At 39.6% G+C, this 10,524-nt stretch overlaps 1 long non-coding RNA gene across 1 annotated transcript in view; it reads left to right on the top strand.

Moving 5' to 3' along the window:
* The first annotated feature begins 9,036 nt into the window (after positions 1–9,036).
* Positions 9,037–10,524, top strand: part of LOC132421070 (uncharacterized) — a 454,372-nt gene continuing 452,884 nt past the window's right edge. Inside the window, exon 1 of the long non-coding RNA XR_009518495.1 lies at positions 9,037–9,117. This is a non-coding gene — a long non-coding RNA (uncharacterized lncRNA). The remainder of the gene's footprint in view (positions 9,118–10,524) is intronic.

Here is a 10,524-nt window from a genome sequence, read left to right as displayed (position 1 = left end):
AACTGCTTTTGCTGCATCCCATAGGTTTTGGGTCATTGTGTTTTCATTGTCATTTGTTTCCAGGTATTTTTTGGTTTCCTCTTTGATTTCTTCAGTGATCACTTCGTTATTAAGTAGTGTATTGCTTAGCCTCCATGTGTTTGTATTTTTTACAGATCTTTTCCTGTAATTGCTATCTAGTCTCATAGCATTGTGGTTGGAAAAGATACTTGATACAATTTCAATTTTCTTAAATTTACCAAGGCTTGATTTGTGACCCAAGATATGATCTATCCTAGAGAATGTTCCATGAGCACTTGAGAAAAATGTGTATTCTGTTGTTTTTGGATGGAGTGTCCTATAAATATCAATTAAGTCCATCTTGTTTAATGTATCATGTAAAGTTGTGTTTCCTTATTTATTTTCATTTTGGATTATCTGTTCATTGGTGAAAGTGGGGTGCTAAAGTCCCCTACTATGATTACTGTTAATGTCAATTTCCCATTTTATGGCTGTTAGTATTTGCCTGATATATTGAGGTGCTCCTATTTTGGGTGCATAAATATTTACAATTGTTATATCTTTTTCTTGGATCAATACCTTGATCATTATGTAGTGTCCTTCTTTGTCTCTTCTAATAGTCTTTATTTTAAAGTCTATTTTGTCTGATATGTGAATTGCTACTCCAGCTTTCTTTTGCTTTCCACTTGCATGGAATATCTTTTTCCATCCCCTTACTTTCAGTCTGTATGTGTCTCTAGGTATGAATTGGGTCTCTTGTAGACAGCATATGTATGGGTCTTGTTTTTGTATCCATTCAGCCAATCTGTGTCTTTTGATGGGAGCATTTAGTCCATTTACATTTAAGGTAATTATCGATATGTATGTTCCTATTCCCATTTTCTTAATTGTTTTGGGTTCGTTATTGTAGGTCTTTTCCTTCCCTTGTGTTTCCTGCCTAGAGAAGTTCCTTTAGTATTTGTTGTAAAGCTGCTTTAGTGGTGCTGAACTCTCTCAGCTTTTGCTTGTCTGTACAGGTTTTAAGTTCTCCATCAAATCTGAATGAGATCCTTGCTGGGTAGAGTAATCTTGGTTGTAGGTTTTTCTCCTTCATCACTTTAAATATGTCTTGCCAGTCCCTTCTGGCTTGCAGAGTTTCTGCTGAAAGATCAGCATTTAACCTTATGGGGATTCCCTTGTGTGTTATTTGTTGTTTTTCCCTTGCTGCTTTTAATATGTTTTCTTTGTATTTAATTTTTGACAGTTTGATTAATATGTGTCTTGGCGTATTTCTCCTTGGACTTATCCCGTATGGGACTCTGTGCTTCCTGGACTTGATTAACTATTTCCTTTCCCATATTAGGGAAGTTTTCAACTCTAATCTCTTCAAATATTTTCTCAGTGCCTTTCTTTCTCTTCTTCTTCTGGAACCCCTATATTTTGAATGTTGGTGCATTTAATGTTGTCCCAGAGGTCTCTGAGACTGTCCTACGTTCTTTTCCTTCTTAGTTCTTTATTCTGCTCTGCAGTAGTTATTTCCACTATTTTATCTTCCAGGTCACTTATCCGTTCTTCTGCCTCAGTTATTCTGCTATTCATCCCATCTAGAGTATTTTTCATTTCATTTACTGTGTTGTTCATCGTTGCTTGTTTCATCTTTAGTTCTTCTAGGTCCTTGTTAAGTGTTTCTTCCATTTTGTCTATTCTATTTCCAAGATTTTGGATCACGTTTACTATCATTATTCTGAATTCTTTTTCAGGTAGACTGCCTATTTCCTCTTCATTTGTTAGGTCTTGTGGGTTTTTATCTTGCTCTTTCAACTGCTGTGTGTTTTTCTGTCTTCTCATTTTGCTTATCTTACTGTGCTTGGGGTCTCCTTTTTGCAGGCTGCAGGTTCGTAGTTCCCATTGTTTTTGCTGTCTGTCCCCAGTGGCTAAGGTTGGTTCATTGGGTTGTGTAGGCTTCCTGGTGTAGGGGACTAGTGCCTGTGTTCTGGTGGATGAGGCTGGGTCTTGTCTTTCTGGTGGGCAGGTCAACGTCTGTTGGTGTGTTTTGGTGAGTCTGTGGACTTATTATGATTTTAGGAAGCCTCTCTGCTAATAGGTGGGGTTGTTTTCCTGTCTTGCTAGTTGTTTGGCATAGGGTGTCCAGCACTGTAGCTTGCTGGTCGTTGAGTGAAGCTGGGTGCTGGTATTGAGATGGAGATCTGTGGGAGATTTTCGCCGTTTGATATTATTTGGAGCTGGGAGGTCTCTTATGGACCAGTTTCCTGAAGTTGGCTCTCCCACCTCAGAGGCACAGCACTGACTCCTGGCTGCAGCACCAAGAGCCTTTCATCCACACGGCTCAGAATAAAAGGGAGAAAAAGTAGAAAGAAATAATTAGTAGAAGTAGAAGGAAAGAGAGAAAGAAAGGAAAGAAAGAAAGGAGGGAGGGAGGGAGGGAGGAAGGAGGGAAGGGAGGAGGGAAGGAAGGAAAAAAAAAGAAAGCAGATAAAGTAAAATAAAATAAAGTAAGATAAAATAAAATAAAGTTATTAAAATAAAAAAAATTATTAAGAAAAAAAATTAAAAAAAAAAACTAACAAACAAAAAAAAAAACGGACGGATAGAACCCTAGGACAAATGGTGGAAGCAAAGCTATACAGACAAAATCTCACACAGAAGCATACACATACACACTCACAAAAAGAGGAAAAGGGGAAAAATCATAAATCTTGCTTTCAAAGTCTACCTCCTCAATTTGGGATGATTCGTTGTCTATTCATATATTCCACAGATGCGGGGCACATCAAGTTGATTGTGGAGCTTTAATCCACTGCTTCTGAGGCTGCTTGGAGAGATTTCCCTTTCTCTTCTTTGTTCTCACAGCTCACAGGGGCTCAGCTTTGGATTTGGCCCCGCCTCTGCGTGTAGGTCGCTGGAGGGCGTTTGTTCTTCGCTCAGACAGGACGGGGTTAAAGGCGCAGGGAACTCTGGCTCACTCAGTCCAGGGGGGAGGGAGGGGCACAGAGTGCGGGGCGAGCCTGTGGCAGCAGAGGCCACCATGACGTTGCACCAGCCTGAGGTGCGCGTGCGTTCTTCTGGAGGAGTTGTCCCTGGATCCTGGGACCCTGGCAGTGGTGGGCTGCACAGGATCCTGCGAGGGGAGGTGTGGATAGTGACCTGTGCTTGCACACAGGCTTCTTGGTGGCAGCAGCAGTGGCCTTAGCGTCTCATGCCCGTCTCTGGGGTCTGCGCTTTTAGCCGCAGCTCACGCCCATCTCAGGAGCTCCTTTAAGCTGCGCGCTTAATCCCCTCTCCTCGCGCACCAGGTAACAGAGTGAAGAAAAAGTCTGTTGCCTCTTCGGCAGGTCCGGACTTTTCCCTGGACTCCCTCCCGGCTAACCGTGGCGCACTAACTCCCTTCAGGCTGTGTTCATGCCGCCAACCCCAGTCCTCTCCGTGTGCTCCGACCGAAGCCGAGCCTCAGCTCCCAGTCCCCCCTGCCCTGGCGGGTGAGCAGACGAGCCTCTCGGGATGGTGAGTGCCCGTCGGCGCCGATCCTCTGTGCGGGAATCTCTCTGCTTTGCCTTCCGCACCCCTGTTGCTATGCTCTCCTCCACGGCTCTGAAGCTTTCCCCCTCCACCACCCGCAGTCTCCACCCGCGAAGGGTCTCCTAGTGTGTGAAAACATTTCCTCCTTCACGGCTCCCTCCCACTGGTGCAGGTCCCATCCTTATTCTTTTGTCTCTGTTTATTCTTTTTTCTTTTGCCCTACCCAGGTATGTGGGGAGTTTCTTGCCTTTTGAGAGGTCTGAGGTCTTCTGCCAGCGTTCAGTAGGTGTTCTGTAGGAGTTGTTCCACGTGTAGATGTATTTCTGGTGTATCTGTGGGGAGGAAGGTGATCTCCGCATCTTACTCTTCTGCCATCTTCCCGGAAACCTCTATTGTTATACTTTTATGTATCAGAAGGGACACACATACGTGTCATTGAAATGTTAAAATGAAGGAACTTAATTTTGATCAGCAGATTTTTATGAAAGGCCTAATGTGCATAAGGTGTTGTGATCAACAATAAAATAACACATTTTTTTAATATGGCAGAATTATTGTAGAGCTGTGACAACTTTATTGGAGTCTCACAATATTCCTGAAATGAGAAGGCTAAGGAAAGTCAAAACTTGCCTAAGATCATACAACCTGTTCCTGGCAGTTCAAGGACTGGAATGTAGTCTCTGATTACCACTCTAGGAGTCTTTTTACTGTGCTCTGTTACCTCGCAATGAAAGTTGATTCTCTGCTTCTAACTGAAAGTAAAAATTCTTCTACATTCTCCCCATTGTCTAAAAATTATCTATCTTGATCATTCAGTCCACTGCAATAAACAGATTAACTGTTTATAATGACATCTTACTAGTTTGACTCTTTCCTATCATTTCCATCAAATTAAAGGCTAAACTTCACATGGGAAAAGTCGTGTGTGATATAATTTAATTAAAGGAGACAGGGATTTATTAGATACTCTGTGAAAAAACATGGCATGGTACATTGTTGGTAAATTTGCATTCATGTGTAACCCCTAGGTTGAATCCCTCATGTTTGGGAAGAGAAGCAGGTCTCTTCTATCACCAGGAAGAAATCAGTGTCACTATTAGTTGATTACATGCACACATGGAGTTCAAAGGCTGTTGCAAAAACTTTTCTTTATATTTAAAGCCAGAGTACAGCATAGTTGTGATGAGTGTCTACAAGACCTACCGCGATGATGTTCTTCCTTCTCCCCTCATCACTCCAAGTTTCCTTTGCTTTTTCTCTAACTCTTTTTCCTCTTCAGGGTCCTGCCTCCATCCCAGAAGCACACAGGTATTTCATCTTCTGATAATGATGGCAATAAGTGACCAAGAACTTACAGATTTTTTCAAAGAGGTCTATCTAATAGTCAAGCAAACTTTTTTATTATAAGTTTGATGGCCATAGTGATGGCATCTTAAACCATGAGCATACTATTAAAGATGGAAAATTAAGTCTTTTTTAGGAAGTAAATTTTGAAGAATTTAAGAAGGGCTAAAAAGTTGTTACACTTGAATTATGGCTCTGTCACTATGAGTTGTGTGACTGTAGCAAGTTACACAATCCCTTTGAGTCTCAGTTCTTTATCTACAAAATGGAGATAATAATAGGGCCTAGTTCTTGTGGTTGATGGGAGTGTTATATAAGTTAATACATGTAAGACTCATAAGATATTGCCTCGTGCTTAAGGAATGCTTGATGTAGCAGTATTAGTAATAGTATGTCTTTTAAATTTGCATATTTTACTAAAAACTTACTCAGTACCATGTTGAGAAGGAAAGAAAAGAATGATGAAAAAGAGCAACGTAGCCTGTACATACATACAACCATACACTAATTGATTAATTAAATGATTAAACACAGTTTTTTCTTTATTCAGAAATATTTCCAAGTTTTGAATTCCTTCTCAGCCATGACTCTCAATATCACACACAGGCACCCATACAACAAACTGCAGAGTCCCTGCAGTTGTAGATGAGAATATGAATTTTCTATTTCTTTTCTTTTGTTTCCTTTTTTTTTTTTTACTTTTTACTATTTTATCACACACAATTAAAAAGAATATAAAGAATTGCCATCATAGTGCTGTAGGATTGCAACTGATAGAATAACTAATTTTATTTCATTACACGAACACATTTGAATCTTGACCTTAAAGGATGAGTAGGAATTTGTCAGTTAGGTTGGAAAGGAAATTTCAAGCTGAGAGATGAAAACAGGATAAGGGAAGCCACAGGGATATGAAATACTTGTATTATAGAATGGATTCCACTAAATCATTGTATGTGTATTTTTTGGTTTGAGTTGTCTGGAAATACTCTGAAGCTGAGAGCTGCATACTGAAGTTTATTGGAGAGTACTTTCAGAAGAGATATCTGTAAGGAAGTGGGGAATGCAGGATTGGGTGGAAAAAAGAATTGACCCTCAAAGCAATTATAACTGAGTCCTCAACCCATCTGGAGCGGGTACAGCCTTCAGAGTTGTCCCTAATTGAGGGAAGAGGACCAGATATTTATGTCCCTGCATCAGCAATATTAGCTGGGGGCTGTCTTTGGAAGGGGTAACCATGGATAAGACACCTTCTAAGCCTGCAGCAGGGATCTTATGAGCCATACTCTCTCTGTCACAACTATTTCACTCTGCTGATATAGTGTAAAAGCAACTATAGACAATATATATGTGAAACATTGCCAACACCTATGTGTGTCTTTTCTGGATGCCAATTCCATTCCTACAACTAAAGGTACCATTATCTATATTTTATGTGTACTTTTCTTTTCTTTGTAGTTTTACCATATATATACACACATATATGTATACATACGTATATTTTATATACTTATATATACTTTTTTTTTACTTTAGAAAATGTAATCTGATACAGTTTGAAATGTGTTCTCACTAAAATCTGTATGTTGAAGTACTAATCCCTAATACTTCAGAATATGATATTATTTGGAGATGGGGTCTTTGCAGAGGTAATCAAGTTAAAATGAAGTTATAAGGCTGTGCCCTAATCCAACATGACTAGTGTCTTTATAAGAAGAGGAATCCTGGAGACATATCAAAATGGCAGAGTAGGAAGACTTGGAACTCACCTTTCTCGATGAACACATAAAAAATGCATCTATATGTGGAATACTTTTCACTGAAAACTAACTGGAAACTGGAAAAAAGACCCCTGTATAACTAAGGCTATCAGAAAGATCCACACAGAACTGGGTAGATGGTTCAGAGAAATGGAAGACTATCCTGTGCTCTTGGATTTGAAGAATTAATATTAAAATGGCCATACTACCCAAAGTAATCTACAGATTTAATGTAATCGCTATCAAAATACCCATGACATTTTTCACTAAACTATAACAAATAATCCTAAAATTTATATGGAACCAAAAAAGACCCCAAATTGCCAAAGCAATCTTGGGGAAAAAACAAAACAAAGCTGGATGCATCATGCTCCCTGACTTCATATTATACTACAAAGCTACAGTCATCAAAACAGCATGGTGCTGGCACAAAAACAGACACATAGATCAATGGAACAGAATAGAGAGCCCAGAAATAAACCCACACATCTATGATCAATTAATCTACAACAAAGGGGGCATGAATATAAATGGAGGATAGTCTCTTCAATTAGTGGTGCTGGGAAAACCAGACAGCTACATGTAAAAGAATGAAAGTAGAACAAATTTTCTCACACCATATACAAAAATAAACTGGAAATGGATTACAGACCTAAACGTAAGACCAGAAACCATAAAATTCCTAGAAGAAAACATAGGCAGAACACTATTTGACATAAATTATAGCAATATATTTTGGATCTGTCTCCTAAGGCAAAATAAAAGCAAAAGTAAACAAATAGGACCTAATTAAGCTTAAAAGCTTTGCACAGCAAAGGAAACTATCAACGACATTAAGACAACCTACTGATTGGGAGAAAATATCTACAAATAATATGATGGGTAAGGGGTTAATATCCAAAATTTATGAACAGCTCATACAACTCAAGATCAAAATTTAAAAGTGGGTAGAAGACCTGAATAGACATTTTTCCTAAGATGACACACAGGTGGGTAATTGACACATGAAAAGATACTCAACATTACTAATTATTACAGAAATGCAAATCAAACCACAATGAGTTATAACTTCACATCTGTCAGAGTGGTAATATAAAAAATCTATAAATAAAAAATGTTGGTGAGGATGTAGAGAAAAGAGAACCCTTATACACTGCTGGTAGGAATGTAAATTTGTGCAGACACTATGGAAAACAGTATGGATGTTCCTCAAAAAATTGGAAGTAGAACTACTTTATGGACCAGTAGTTCCACTGCTGGGTATATATCCCCCCAAAATGAAAATACTAACTTGAAAAGATACATTCACCCCAGTGTTCATATTTTAGGTATTTTTTACAGCAATCCCCCATTTCTTGGTACCAAAATCTGTATTAGTTTACAAGGATCGTCATAATAAAGTACTGTGGACTGGGTGATTTAAACAACAGAAATTTATTTTCTCACAACTCTAGAGGCTAGAAGTCTAAAATCAAGTGTCAGCAGAAGTGTCTTTTAACACTTGGTTTCTTGGCTTGTGGCTGTCTGACTTCTCTTATCTTCACTTGGTCTTCCCACTGTACCCATGTCCTAATCTCTTCTTATAAGGACAGTTATACTGGATGAAGGCCCATCCTAGTGACATATTTTAACTTAATCACCTTTTTAAAGACACTATATGCAAATAGTCACTTTATGAGGTACAGGGTGTTGGGATTTCAACATATGGATTTGGGGGCAGGGAACACAATTCAGCCCAGAGCACCATCCATGAACCAGATTCAGAGATTTTCCTCTTCCTTTAGTTAATCATCACGATTCTCCATATGGCTGTCAGCTGGGAGAGGTTTACTCAGCCAAAACACTAACTGCTTTAGTTGGGCATTTTAACTCTCTTTGAAGTTCAGCTACTCTAACTATTAAGTCCTGGGCTTGATCCTCAGTTTCTCCAGCCCTACCAAGAGAGCTGATAAGAACTTCCTGTGTGCAATGCACTGTACCACCTATCACTCTTGAGGGAGTTTCCATTGCCAGTTGGGCAGTGAATGAGCTAGCCTCAAATCCTAACTTCTCGGCTACTTTCTCAGACCATTCCTAACACCAGTTGTTACAGTTTGATTTCCCCAGAAGGCACATGCTGAGATGGAACTTAGGGTATGCAATGCTTTTAGGGACTAACACCTGTAAAGGAAAGGGGATTGAAGCAGGATTGGGCAAAGAAAGAAGCTGAGCTGAAGTATAGGCCTGACAGTGTCTTGGAAAATCTGGAAGGCATGTCTGGAGCAAGTACATAAGGCTCAAATGGCCAGGCCTTTGAGCTCTGCCTCACCCACTAACTGGGTGTGGATAGGAACTGCTACCCTGGAAAGGGAGCGTCTTGGCTTGATGAGCTCTCTGCAGCTGAAGCTTATAATGAAGGAGCTGGAAGCTGGAGGCTGTTTGCTGAGTCACTGGGTGCTTCTGGGCGGCAGATCCTCCTTTGGAAGGTCTTGGCAGCAGATCTCCAAGTCCAGCAAAGGTATGTGTTTTCTGAGGGTACACCTCAAAATAGACTTTCTGGGAGAGAGAATATGTGTACCTTTTAACTTCAGCCCATAATGCCAAACTGTTTTCCAAGGCAGTTGTTCTATTTACAGCTTTAAGGGAGTTTTTAGTTGCTTCGTTTTTATGTTAACACTTGGTATTGTCTGTTGTGTTCATCTTAGCTTCTTTGGTGGGTCTGTAATGGTGCTATAATTTGATATGAATTGTGTTTCACTAATTATTAATAAAGCTATGCTCTATTTCATATGTTTATCAGCCACTTGGATGGATAAACTCTTGGTGAAGTGGCTGTTTAAGGATTTTGTCCATTTTTAAAAAAAAAATGTCATGTATTCTGTTTGAAAGCCCTTCATCAGTTGTATATGTTGCATTTTTTTTTAACTCGAGCATTTAATAGTATATTTTGATGAGGGAAGTTTTAATGTTTATGTAGGCCAATTTATTAGTCTTTTCCTTTATAGATAAAGCTTTTTGTGTTTTTCTAAGAAAGCTTTCACTATGCTAGCATCATAAATATATACTCCTAGATTATCTGCTGAAAGCATTTTGTTTTGCTGTAAACCTGCAACTCACATAGAATTAATTTTTGTGTATGATGTGAGTGAGGTAGGGGAGGGTTCCTAAAGACTATTTTACATATGGAGCTATTTTTTATCTCAGGCTAATTAACTGAAAAGACTATAGATAATTTCTCTACTATTTTACAGTGCAACTTCTATCGTTTAGAAAGGCTAGGTTTTCCTATAGCATCAAATAATCCCCAAGTCCTAGTAGCGGTAAATCACAAAGTTTAGTCCTCATTTATGGCTGGGCTCTGGCTTTATGCTACAACCTCTATCTGGAACATTGCTAGTCTTTGTGGTAGAAGGGAGAGGGGGTGAAGCATGCATAGGCTCTTAAAGCTTTTGGCCTGGTATGATACTAACTTCTCGTATTTCATTGCCCAAAGCTAGTACATGGCCGGCAGTTCAACAGTTTTGCGTACATATTATCTTCCTACAGGGAGGGCCAGCATATTTTAGTGAATACTCATGCATTCTGTTACAAAATTTGTCATATGCACCCCTACTTGGGCCCTAGCCTGGCCGAAGCCCCCTAACCCTGTGGGGAGGGTTCCTTTTCCTAGCTTGGGTTCCCACAGCCAATAAAGAAACCTATACTGAGATAGAAACAACACAAGTTTATTCAATGATTAGAGAAGTGGGAACTTAGTTCCAAAACCCAGCTTCACATTGGGCGAGGGTCAGGGGATGGGGGAGATTAAGGCAAGATTTTAAAGGTAAGGTTTAAGGGGGGGGAGGCATATGTAATGGTTTTATGGGAAAAGGTGGTGTTCTTCCTGGAACTGGGGTGCCACCTCTTTTCTGCCCTCGTATGGTCC

The sequence above is a fragment of the Delphinus delphis genome, chromosome 1 (genome assembly GCF_949987515.2).
Source record: "Delphinus delphis chromosome 1, mDelDel1.2, whole genome shotgun sequence".
Lineage (NCBI taxonomy): Eukaryota > Metazoa > Chordata > Mammalia > Artiodactyla > Delphinidae > Delphinus > Delphinus delphis.
This window is presented reverse-complemented; position numbering and strand designations above follow the sequence as displayed.